This window comes from Eulemur rufifrons, chromosome 2, assembly GCF_041146395.1.
Source record: "Eulemur rufifrons isolate Redbay chromosome 2, OSU_ERuf_1, whole genome shotgun sequence".
In the NCBI taxonomy this organism is placed as follows: domain Eukaryota; kingdom Metazoa; phylum Chordata; class Mammalia; order Primates; family Lemuridae; genus Eulemur; species Eulemur rufifrons.
In genome coordinates this window covers 60188707-60200377 of record NC_090984.1, presented here as the reverse complement: position 1 = coordinate 60200377, position 11671 = coordinate 60188707, and positions in this window count along the sequence as shown.

Here is an 11671-nt window from a genome sequence, read left to right as displayed (position 1 = left end):
AACCAAATATTTAGTAAGTACTTTAGTAAATACTAAATACTTTAGTTAATATTTTACAAGTATTTAATCCCCTCAACGACCCTGTGAAGTAGATACTATTGTTACTCCTCCCATTTTACAGATAAGGAAATGTAGGCACAGAGTATTTTGCCCAAGATCTAGTACAGCGGGTGCTCTGTATCTGCAAGTTCTGCATCCATGGATTTAATCAATCACAGTTCATAAATATTAGGGGGAGGGGGGCTGGAAATTGTGTCTGTACTGAGGATGTACAGACTTCTTTTCCTTGTCATTATCCCCTAAACAATACAGTATAATGATAACTATTTACATAGCATTTACACTGTGTTAGGTTTTATAACCTAGAGATGATTTAAAGTATATGGGAAGATGTGCATAGGTTATATGCAAATACAACACCATTTTATATATGGGGCTTGAGCACCCGGATTTTGGAATCTGTGGGGGTCCTGGAACTAATATCCTGCAGATTGGGATTGGAACGACTCTACAGAGTGAAGCTGTGGTTTGAACCCAGGCAACTGGCTCTAACAAAGCACACATTCTGATCCTTACTACTCTCTCCCTTCTACAACTGGTACAAAACAGTTTTCTGTTGGTGACGTTTATTGCTATAGGGCCTCAAGCTGGGCCTGAAGCCATAGAGTTGGCGATAAAAAGGCCCTTCTTGGCTGGGCGAGGTGGCTCACACCTGTAATCCTAGCATTCTGGGAGGCCAAGGTGGGAGGATCACTCGAGGTCAGGAGTCCGAGACCAGCCTGAACAAGAGCAAGACCCCTGTCTCTACTAAAAATAAAAAGAAATGACCTGGACAGCTAAAAATATATATAGAAAAAAAATTAGCCGGGCATGGTGGCGCATGCCTGTAGTCCCAGCTACTCGGGAGCCTGAGACAGGAGGATGGCTTAAGCCCAGGAGTTTGAGGTTGCTGTGAGCTAGGCTGACACCACGGCACTCTAGCCCCTGGGCAAAAGGGTGAGACTGTGTCTCAAAAAAAAAAAAAAGGCCCTTCTACTTCTACTTAGTCCTATGTCCCATGCCCTAACTCTCTCTAGGCTCCCTCCCTACTGCAACCCTTATGGATTAATGAGAGGATCAAATAGAACCTTGAAGGTGGGAGGAGGGCGCAGAAGGAAGCAGGATAAAGAGATTGGGGAAATTGAAAATGTTTAGGTCCTAAAAATGGTCATGGAGGTTTTAGTTAAGTGCCAGCTATGGTCTTGGTGCTGGGTATTTGGTGGATGCCTGGAACGCTTCAGACTTCACTTTAGCTTCAAGGAGCTTACAGTCTAGTTAGAAAGGGAGGTCAGATACATAGATTAAAAATGCCAGACAACTATGGGGCATACCTGTGGGAGTGGGCACGTGGGGAAGTAGGAAATTTGGAAAAGAAGCAGGAGAGGTGGTGGTGAGATGGGAAGAGTTGTGGGGAAATGAATCCATGGTTTGGGGTGCTGAATAAACTGAAATTTGCAAAAAATAAAACCAAGACCTGTGCTGTTGGAAGCAATCATCATCGTCAGAAGAAATGGCACCAGGGTAGAACAAACTTTCATTCTATAAATATTTGAGTGCCTTCTAAGTGCAAGGCACTGTGGCAAATACTGGGAGTTAATATTTCAGAGCGAATTCAAGCCAAAAAAAGATGAGAAAGAGATTAAAGAGGACCTAGATATTTATAATGAGTTTAAGTTTTAATTAGTTTGGAAAGTTTAAGTGTCCAGGCCCATATAAATCACATCCTAGACCATCAAGTACCTTTGGGAATGTGCTTGTGGAAATATTCTTGGAAATTTTTGAGGAATTATGAAAAATAGTGGAAGTCATGGAAAAAAGGCAGATGTTTAGTTTTTTAAATGATAATATCTAGCTATTGTAGAGTATTCACTATATGCTAGGCACTGTTTTAAGCACTTCATATATATTATCTCATTTAATCCTCACCACACCTCTAGGAAGTAGGTGTTATTTTTGTCCTCATTTTTTAATTGAGGAAACTGAGTCATAGATAGTTTGGACAACTTGCTCTATCAAACTACTAGTGTGTCAGAGCCAAGACTTGAGTCAAGTTGTCTGGATCAGAGTCCTTGGTGTTAAACATGGTAGATTCTAGAATCTTCAGAACAAAGACTTTAACACCTGGCTAATTGCTAGAATAGATGCTAGTCATTCACCTGTCTACTCTCAGATTCATTGGCTTGCCCCTTCCTGCAAACTACATTCCCAGGTTCCCTTGCAAAGTGACTTTGGGCTAGGTTCAGCTAGCAGGAGGCACCAGTGGGAGACTGCAGAAGTGCGGAAGGAGAACCCAGGGTATGCCCTATCCCCCCAGGGCAGCTTTGTCTACAGCAGGAGCTGTAGAACCATCTTCTGTGGTTCTAGCTCCCATTAGGTAGCCAGCCCGGCCTTGAGGCTCTGGTGACACTACCTCCCAGCTTTATTCCTTCAGCTTCCTGCTGTTGCTAACCTCTGGGCTACCTCACCATCTCCCTTTTGGTTTTCAGCAATTTCATCATATTTGTGACTTTGTTCTTTTGTTAAATTTTTTCTATTGAACTATCTGGCATAGACTGTTTTCTTTTCTTCATCAGATCCTGACCCACAGAGGTGATCATTACTCATCACTAGTACCTGGCATAGTTCACCAAGAACTAGACACATCATTCTAAAAGCATTCTCTTTTGCGGGGAGTATTACTTTGGCAGTATCATAAACATAGACTATCTGAATTTAAGCCAATAGGAAAATATGGGCTGTCTATTAGTACAACCAGTAGTCTCAGGCTGAAGTATGTATTCATAGCACACACATCAAAATTGACGTCAATCTGGAGAGTCCCAGTAAACATATAAAAAATTAATTATCTGAAGATGTAGAAGGTGAGTTAATTAGATTTTAAGATGACATAAATTGGAATCAAAAGCTACAAGACAAAATAAGGAATCAAAAGGTCTTGACAACCTAAACAACGTATCTGATCTATTTACAATGAGAGAAGAGATAAAAATGCAAAATCCTACAACTAGGTTAAAGACAACTAACTTACAAAAAGGATAGACGGCTTTTGTTGTTCCTGTAAAGGGAAATTAGGCCCAGCTACTCCGGAGGCTGAGGCAGGAAGATTGCTTGAGCCCAGGAGTTGGAGTCCAGCCTGGCAACATAGGGAGACCCTGTCTCTAAAAACAACGACAACAAAAACAAAAATAGAAATTAGGCCTTTCTGTTGGTTCTAAATGCATGTGAATGAACAGCATGGTGTGGTTGCATGAAAGCTAACCCTGGAGAAGAACTGGACTGTAGAGTAAGTTGCCTGAGCTTAAGTCCCAGTACTTCCATTTATCAGCTGAATGATGATAGCAACAGTTTTACTTCTCTATGCCTGACTTTCTCTCTATATAAAATGGGGATGATGATAATATTGGTGTTTTAGTTATCTTTTGCTGTATAGCAAATTACCCTAAAACTTAGTGGCTTAAAACAATGAACATTAATATTCTCATGGGTTTTATGGGTCAGTAATTCAGAAGCAGCTTAGCTGAGTGATTCTGGCTGGGGAAGTTGCAGTCATCTGAAGGCTTGACTGGGGCTGAAGGATCTATCTCCAAAATGGCTCACGTACATGCCTGGCAAGTAGGTTTAGGTCCTAAAAGCAGTCATGGTGGTGTTGGCTGTTGGCAGGAGGCCTCAGTTCCTCCTTGTGGGCATCTCTGCAAGCTGCTTGAGTGTCTGGTGACATGGCAGCTGGCTTCCCCCAGAATGAGCAATGCAAGAGAGAAAAGTGGAAGTCACGATGTGATGCTTTTAACATCTAGTCTCAGAAATCACACTTCATCATTTCTGCAATATCCCTTTATTTACACAGGTCATCTGTATGCATTGTAGGAGGAGACTACCTAAGAGCACAGATATTAAGAGGCAAGAATCATTGGGGTCTATCTTGAAGGGTGGCTACCATAGTCTACCCTTTGGCCCCCAAAGATTCATGTCCCTCACATATGCAAATGCATTCAACACTTGCAAGGCACCCAAAAGTATCATCCCATTTCCATATCAGCTTGAACTCTAGACTCTTGTCATCTAAAACCGGCCTTCAGATAAGGTTTCTCTGGACTAATTTCTTAAGCTCCTTGAGTTCAGTTCTTCTTGATCTGAAGACCTGTGAACTAAAAAGAGAAGTTATCTTCTCTGTCCCTCCTCCACTGCCAACATACAATGGTGGGATGTGGGACAAGCATAGGATAATCTCTATAGATCTTTCTATTCAGAAAAGAGGAGAAATGGATGTACAAAGGAGTCACTATTCCATAGAAATTCTGAAAACTCCAATAAGATTCACTGGAGAATCACAAAAGTTTTAAGATAATTGTATTGTCAGAAAATATTGGCAGCTTGTATTGAAAGAGACAGAGACAATACAAAATAAGAAGAGGCCTTCGGACCCCCAAATTTCTACAGCAAAAAGCAGCCTGAGAAAACTACACAGCTGCAAGCATGGGCTACCTTTTATGGGAAAAGTAAGGTGGCTCAGAAGGCAGAGAATAAAGAGCCCACAGTTGGAGCCAAGAGCTCTGAGAAATTATGCTCAGATCTTGAGTTGTACTCAAGGAATGGCCAGGCATGGTGGCTCACACCTGTAATCCTGGCACTTTGTCGGGGGGCCAGCAAGGGGGATCCCTTGAGGTCAGGAGTTCAAGACCAACCTGAGCAACATAGCAAGGCCCCATCTAAATTAGCTGGGCATGGTGATACATGCCTATAGTCCTAGATACTTGGGAGGCTGAGGCAAGAGGATCACTTGAGCTCAGGAGTTTGAGGTTTCAGTAAGCTATGATGATGCACTGCACTGTCGCCCAGGCAACAGACTGAGACCCTGTCTCAAAAACAAACAAACAAACAAACAAAAAACCAAAAAAAACAACAACAACAGCAACAAAAAACAGGTATCACATTCAACACTCTGCCTGAAAATCTCTTTAGCTAGATTTCCCATTCATTAGCTACATTTTCTACTTTCCTTGTTACTCCATAGGCTAACTACCATTGCTAAACTTGCTACATAATAAGGATCTTCTTTCTTCCTGTTTCAAAACACATTTTCCTCACTTTCCTTTAAGTCTTCACTGGCTGCATCTTCAAAGACCATCATGGTTCTACTAACAGTCACTTCAAGACATTTTAGACTTTCACTGACACTCTTCTCTTTTAGGAGTTGTTTGTACAGAAAAGAAAAAAAAAAAAAACAAAACAACCAAAAACACTCTTCTCAAAGTCCTTCCAGCTTCTGCCCCTTTGCCTGATTCCAAAGTCATCTCATATTTTAGGTGTTTGTCACAGCAGCACTCCACTTCTGGTGCCCAAATCTATATTAGTTATCTATTGCTGAATGACAAATTACCCCAAAATTTAGCAGCTGAAAATATAAAACAAACATTTATTACCTCACTCAGTTTGTATTGGTCAGGAATTTGAAAGTGACTTACCTGTATGATCCTGGCTCAGAGTCTCTCATTGGGTGGCAGTCAAGATGTTGGCCAGGGCTGCAGTCATCTGAAGGCTTGACTGGGGCTGGAGGATCTGCCTCCATGATGGCTCATGCATGTGCCTGACAAGTTTGTGCTGACTCTTGGCAGGAAGCCTTAGTTCCTCACCCACAGACCTCTCTATAGTGCTTCTTGAGTATCCTACAACATGGCAGCTAGCTTTTTCCAAAATGAGTGATCTGAAGGAGAGCAAAATGAAAGACATAGTGTCTTTTATTGCTTATTACTCTGGAAGTCACACGCTGTCATCTCTGTCAGATTCTATTAGAAACAAGTCATTATGTCCAGCCCACATTCAAGGGAAGATGAATTAGTTTTCCTTTTTTGAAGGAAGGTGGCTTTGCACACAGTAAGCATTATATAAGGATTAGTGGTGATTGTTCTACTGATCAGACCATATTGAATTATTAAAAGTATAATGAGTATTTACACTGTGCTAAGATATCATGTCCTCCTTCTACTCCACTCCAAAGGCTTCCTATTTCAATCAGAGTAAGAGCCAAGGCCGGGTGCAGTGGCTCACACCTGTATCCTAGCACTCTGGGAGGCTGAGGCGGGAGGATCACTTGAGGTCAGGAGTTCGAGACCAGCCTAAGCAAGAGCGAGACTCCGTCTCTACTAATAAATAGAAAGAAATTATCTGGACAACTAAAAATATATAGAAAAAATTAGCCAGGCATGGTGGTGCATGCCTGTAGTCTCAACTACTTTGGAGGCTGAGGCAGAAGGATTGCTTGAACCCAGGAGTTTGAGGTTGCTGTGAGTTAGGCTGACGCCACGGTACTCTAGCCCAGGCAACAGAGTGACACTCTGTCTCAAAAAAGAAAAACAAACAAACAAAAAGAGTAAGAGCCAAAGTCTTTACAATGACTTACAAGGCCCTGTGGGATCTTGCCCTGTTACCTGTCTGACCTTTGCTCATTCTCCTACTCCTACTGCTGTCTTCTTTGCTCATTCTGTTCCTGTCTGAGCCTGGTTCCTTGACAAATCTGTGACTTTTGGGTTTCAGGGTGGCTAACTTCACAGAAGACAAGGGCAAAGGGAGCTTATTGAAGTAAAGTGTGTTAGATCCTAACATGAGGCTAAAGGAAGTACAGGCAGAGAAAAGTCTCTGGAGTGGGAAGAAAAGGGTTGTGAAGGCCTTTTAGGGAGCAGTTTCAGCAAATGCTTGGGTTGAGATACAGATGTAGAGGGTAGGTTAAAAAGAAATGACCAGTGGAAGGATGTAGACAGCTTTTAAAAACTTGGGCTTGAAAGAAAAGGAAAAAATGGAGGAAATCACAGCACTCTAGCCCCTGGGCAAAAAGGTGAGACTGTATCTCAAAAGAAAATTAAAAAAACAAAAAACAAGTTCTTTTGTGGGGTGGAGACACCTCTTGGAGGTTAGAAGTGACTCAGTCATGTCCATTTTTTGAGCCTCTGGTATATTACAAAATTAGGAAATACTAAGATGGTTTTGAAAATATTTACATTTAACAAATACAAACTTTTAGCACAAACAACATGATAATATAGTGTTATTTACAAGATACCTACAGGAATTTTTTTAAACTACAAAATTAGAAATGTGAGACTAGGACCAAAGGATTCTTCTGGCCCCAGGGTGGGGATGACGGAAGGATGGGTGCAGGTTAGAGCCCCCCCAGGAGGCCTGGGTATGATCTCCACAGGCCTAATGGAATTGGAACAGAAATGTCCCACTCCTAGATAAAGGGGACACAAAGGCTTGCTTGCCTTGGCCAAAGGGAGTTCTGTGACAGCATTCTGCAGTCCAGGAGGGCAGAGTTTCCCCTGGACTCCTACCCTGGGGCCCAGGGGACAGGCTTCGGGGAGTGATCAGTGTTTGAGGCGTCCACAGGGGGGCAGTGTGACAACTCAGAGGGGCTCTGAGGAGAGGGCATAGAAGTACCTCCCCTCGTCCCTCCCGTGGGCCTCTGTCCGGCACCCACTTCACTCCCGCTCCCTTCCTGGAGTTAGTGAAGGCTGCCCACCAACCCCCGCACGGGGACAGTAGACGGAAACTCTGACTCTTCCCTCTCCGCAGCTGGAAGGCTAAGAACGGCTTGTCTGCCTGTCTCGCCCAGAGTCCCACCCCTTTAAGTACAGGTGTCCATGGTGGAAACATGAAAAGTGGAAACGCGGAAGGGAAGTATCCGTGGCCCTGGTGCGGCCGGCTTTGCCCCTGCCTCTTCGAGTTCTCCAGGTTCATTTGCAGTCCCAATGCCCACCACAAGGGGGCGCTACCAACGCGCCAACCTGCCTAGTGTGTCTCTGCTGTAGAGGGGGTGGGCCCAGCCAGCGTGCGGTGGATGTTCCTCTAGGTCCTTTCCCTGCTTTCCTCCACTCAGAACTTACATGCAGTCTTGTGCAGGGATGAGGTGGAGGACCTCTGGGGCACAGCCAGTAGAGCGGAGGAGAGAGTTGGGGACATCTGGCATGGAGCTTAGAGCGGTGTAGGGAAGAGACACCTTCCCGCTGGGCCCTCCAGCCTCTAGGTGCAGGCTGGGCAGGGGGTGCAACCTGAAAGCTTGGTATTTCCAGAAGAGCTGGGTCCACACAACCTGAAACCAACCACTCTCGGATTAAGGGCAGGCTGTGGGTGGAAGGCTAACACCTAACAGGGAGGGAGGAGGGCCTATAGGGGCAAAGTGGGGATTCAGGGGCTATGAACCTCTTTACTTCAATATATTTTTCTTTCTTTTCTTTTAACCTTTTAAAGATTGAGGTAAAATATACAGTGAGGTTCACAGTGTGCACTTAAGTGTACAGCTCAATTTTTCTTTTTTTGAGTCAGAGTCTCAGTCTGTGTGTCATTATAGCTCACTGCAATCTCAAACTCCTGGGCTCCAGCAATACTCCAGGCTCAGCCACCCAAGTAGCTGGGACTACAGCGCGTGCCACCACGCCCTGCTAATTCTTCTATTTTTTTGTAGAGACGGGGTCTCGCTCTTGTTCAGACTGGTCTGAAACTCCTCACATCAAGTGATCCTCCCGCCTCTGCTTCCCAAAGCCATGGGATTACAGACATGAGCCACCGCGCCCGGCCAGCTCAATGAATTGTTATCTTACGTGGTCAGTACTCATGTATACAATACTTATATAATCACAACTGCCACTGGCAATTCAACTCAACGAACTTTTACTGAGTGCCTCCTGTGTGCCTAGCATCATCTTACCCTTTTGTGAGAAAAGTGAGGACAAAACATGTTTGTCCAGTGGTTGAGATGGAGACAGATTTATTATGAATTATAGCAATTCCTTGATAGACCTAAACCATCAGTGCCTGGTATAGAAGGGCAACAAATGTGTCATCCACTCACAGTGGCCATAATTTTGGAGTCCAAAATGGGAAGAATTGCCTGCTGTATCTGAATTTCCTAACTCACAGAACCTCGGGAGACAGGATATACAGTCAGGGCAGCACAGGCTGCCAGCACAGGGTCAGGCACTGAATGGGCAAGGAGAGCATTTCGGGGGATTAATCTTGCCCTCTGGCCTGGTGCTACATGTCTCTAGAAGCCGGGTGAAGGGCGATGTCTCTGAACAGCACAAATTAAAGTGAACCGGAGCCTGACATGTGTGGGTGAGTTTACTGGGCCTTCTGAGGCACCAGTCTTTTCCCTGCTCTGTGGTCAGCCTGGCCTTGCCCCAGCCAGACCCCATCCTGCCCCAAGTGAGGGAAGTGCCCCTAGCGGGAAATCAAGTGAGTGAGCAGGATGTGACCCATGGTGAGGCAGCTCCCAGACCTGGCCTGGTCCCTGAGTCAATGAGCTACTTCAGACACTCAAAGGAAGCCCTTCCGCCCATTTATCACAGTGTTGCCACCTCCTCTGTCCCCTCCACTGTCCCTCCCTACCCAGGTGTCAGTCTTTGGGGACAGAGAGCTGGTCTCCTCCCCCTCTAAGCCACAAAGTCCCCAGCGGCTAAGGAATAAGGGACTCTGGGGGCATTTGGCCTCAGCATGGAGGCAGAGGAAGCTGCTTCTTGGGGATGTGGTGACAGCCCCGGCCTGGGGTACCCAATGATCTTGCTGTGGAACCCCTGGGGCCAGGACTGTGGCAGGGGAGGACGGAGGGGGCTGGGTCTGGCTGGGGAAGGCTGGCCTGGAAGGAGCTGAGCCACCGGCCCTGGGCCAGGGTGGAAAGTATGTGTGTGAGCTCATTTGGAAGGTGGCTTCTGGCCAGTCAGGGCTGCCTCCCTTCCAGCCCCCTTCGCAGGCTGCCTCTGGTCTCCCCACTTTCTCAAGACTGTCCGATGGGGGAAGGCAGAAACCCCCAGGGGTCAGGCTATGTGTGCAGACTTGATCTCCTACAGGAGGTGAACTCAGATTTGGGGGGCTGGATAGGAAGAGGGTACAGGGGCTTCAGGACAACAGAGCAGTCTTGGCCGGGGTTTCCTTGGGCCTTAGGGACTGGGCACCACCCTCAAAGGCCTCCGCCTCCCTCCAGGTCCTTGTGCACGGCCATTTGCCCCCACCCATTGTCTCAGTCCCTTTCTCTGGGTCTCGGTGACGCCTTCCTTCCCTCAGAGTGACTGCCTCTGCCCCCAAGAAGGGAGGTGATGGGCTTGCCAAGTGGGCTCCTGAGGAAGAACCCTCTACCCTGAACTCCTGCGCCCTATAATGCTGCTGCCATGCAGCACAGTGAGCAAGCACGTGTGTGGTGACAGATCCCCAGAACACACACTATGGCAAAGACACCCAGCTACACAGGGTTCACATTGGAAGAGACACCCAAGACACTGCCAGGAAATACCTGCACAGGAAAAAAAAAAATCGGACAGATCTGGGTTTTAAATGTGGACTAACAAGCTGTGACCTTGAGCAACTCATTGATCTTTCTAGGCCTCAGTTCTCTCATCTGTAAAATGGGGGCAATGTGAGTGCCTATAATTATCATGTGTTGTAAGGACCTCAGCAAATGTTAGTTTCCCATTGCTAGAAGGGGAAGGAGAGATACAGAGGGGAAAGAGAGGACTGGGAAGTCTGTCAGATGGCGGAGAGAAGGGGCCCTGGGGGAGAAACAGTGACAGACCAGCAGAACTAGCCAGAGTTTGTGCGGGTGTCACTCTGCCCAGTCCTCTCTCCTCTTAGATCTCCCCTCCCTTCCCTTCCCATCACGCTGACCCGGCACCTGGCTGGCAGCCTTGGAGGCATGGGCCCAGCTGGTGGCAGGAGCCCTGGAGAAGGTGAGGAGATGACAAGGGAGTCCATGGCCCCCCTCCAAATGTGTGGGGTTCAGGGGTGGGCAGAGTACTGCTCCTCCTTGGCCCTTGCCTCCAGTCCAGCGTCTCCTAGCACCAGCTTTCCTGGGTTCTGCCCAAACCTCCTTGCAGATTCCCCTTGGCTCCCTCCTGGCTGCTCCAGCTCACATGTGCTGCTTTCGAATAAAGGAACTTGGAATCGTAGAAACTGGGTCAGGCCCAATGGACAAATCGGGGTAGGGCCAGTGGAAGCAAAGTGTGCAGGTCTCTTGAAAGCCACAGGGCCCTCTGCTCTCCCCTCACCCCAGCCTGACCTGGCAGCTCACTCAGTGGGGCCTTGTGATCACTGAGGCACCTCCCAGGGTCGCTGAGCAGTGTCACTGGAGTGGGTTGGGCAGGCTCCAGCATGTCAGAGGCACGAGACCCTGCAGCCTCCACCCTGCAACCCTCCCTGCTCGTGAAGCCCATCTTCCAGTTCTTCCCCCTTTGTCTCTGGTCCTCCATTCCCTTCTCTCCCCCTTGGCTCCAGAGAGCATCTTGTGATTCCAGAATCAGGGCCAAACAATTTCCTCGTGATGGGGAAACCGCACTCCAGCGCGGGAGCCCCAGGCTCCCCTCCTCTTCCCTCTGGCAGTCCCCCCTCCCCAGGCTCCTCTACTGGCTCCAGCTGTGTTTTGCAAAACTCCCACTGGATAACATCTGTAATTGCCTCCAGATGTGGACCACAAAAACACAAAGGGGCCATGAGCTCATCTTTGAGTTCCTTGCCACATGCACAGGCCCCACCACCCCCAGATGCCCCTGACTTCCCCCTGCCACCTTCTCAACGTCCTATCCCTGCCGGCAAGTGTGGTGGGGAGGTGCTGTCCAATTCCACTGAGACACACGGACCCTGCCAAACAGCTGTT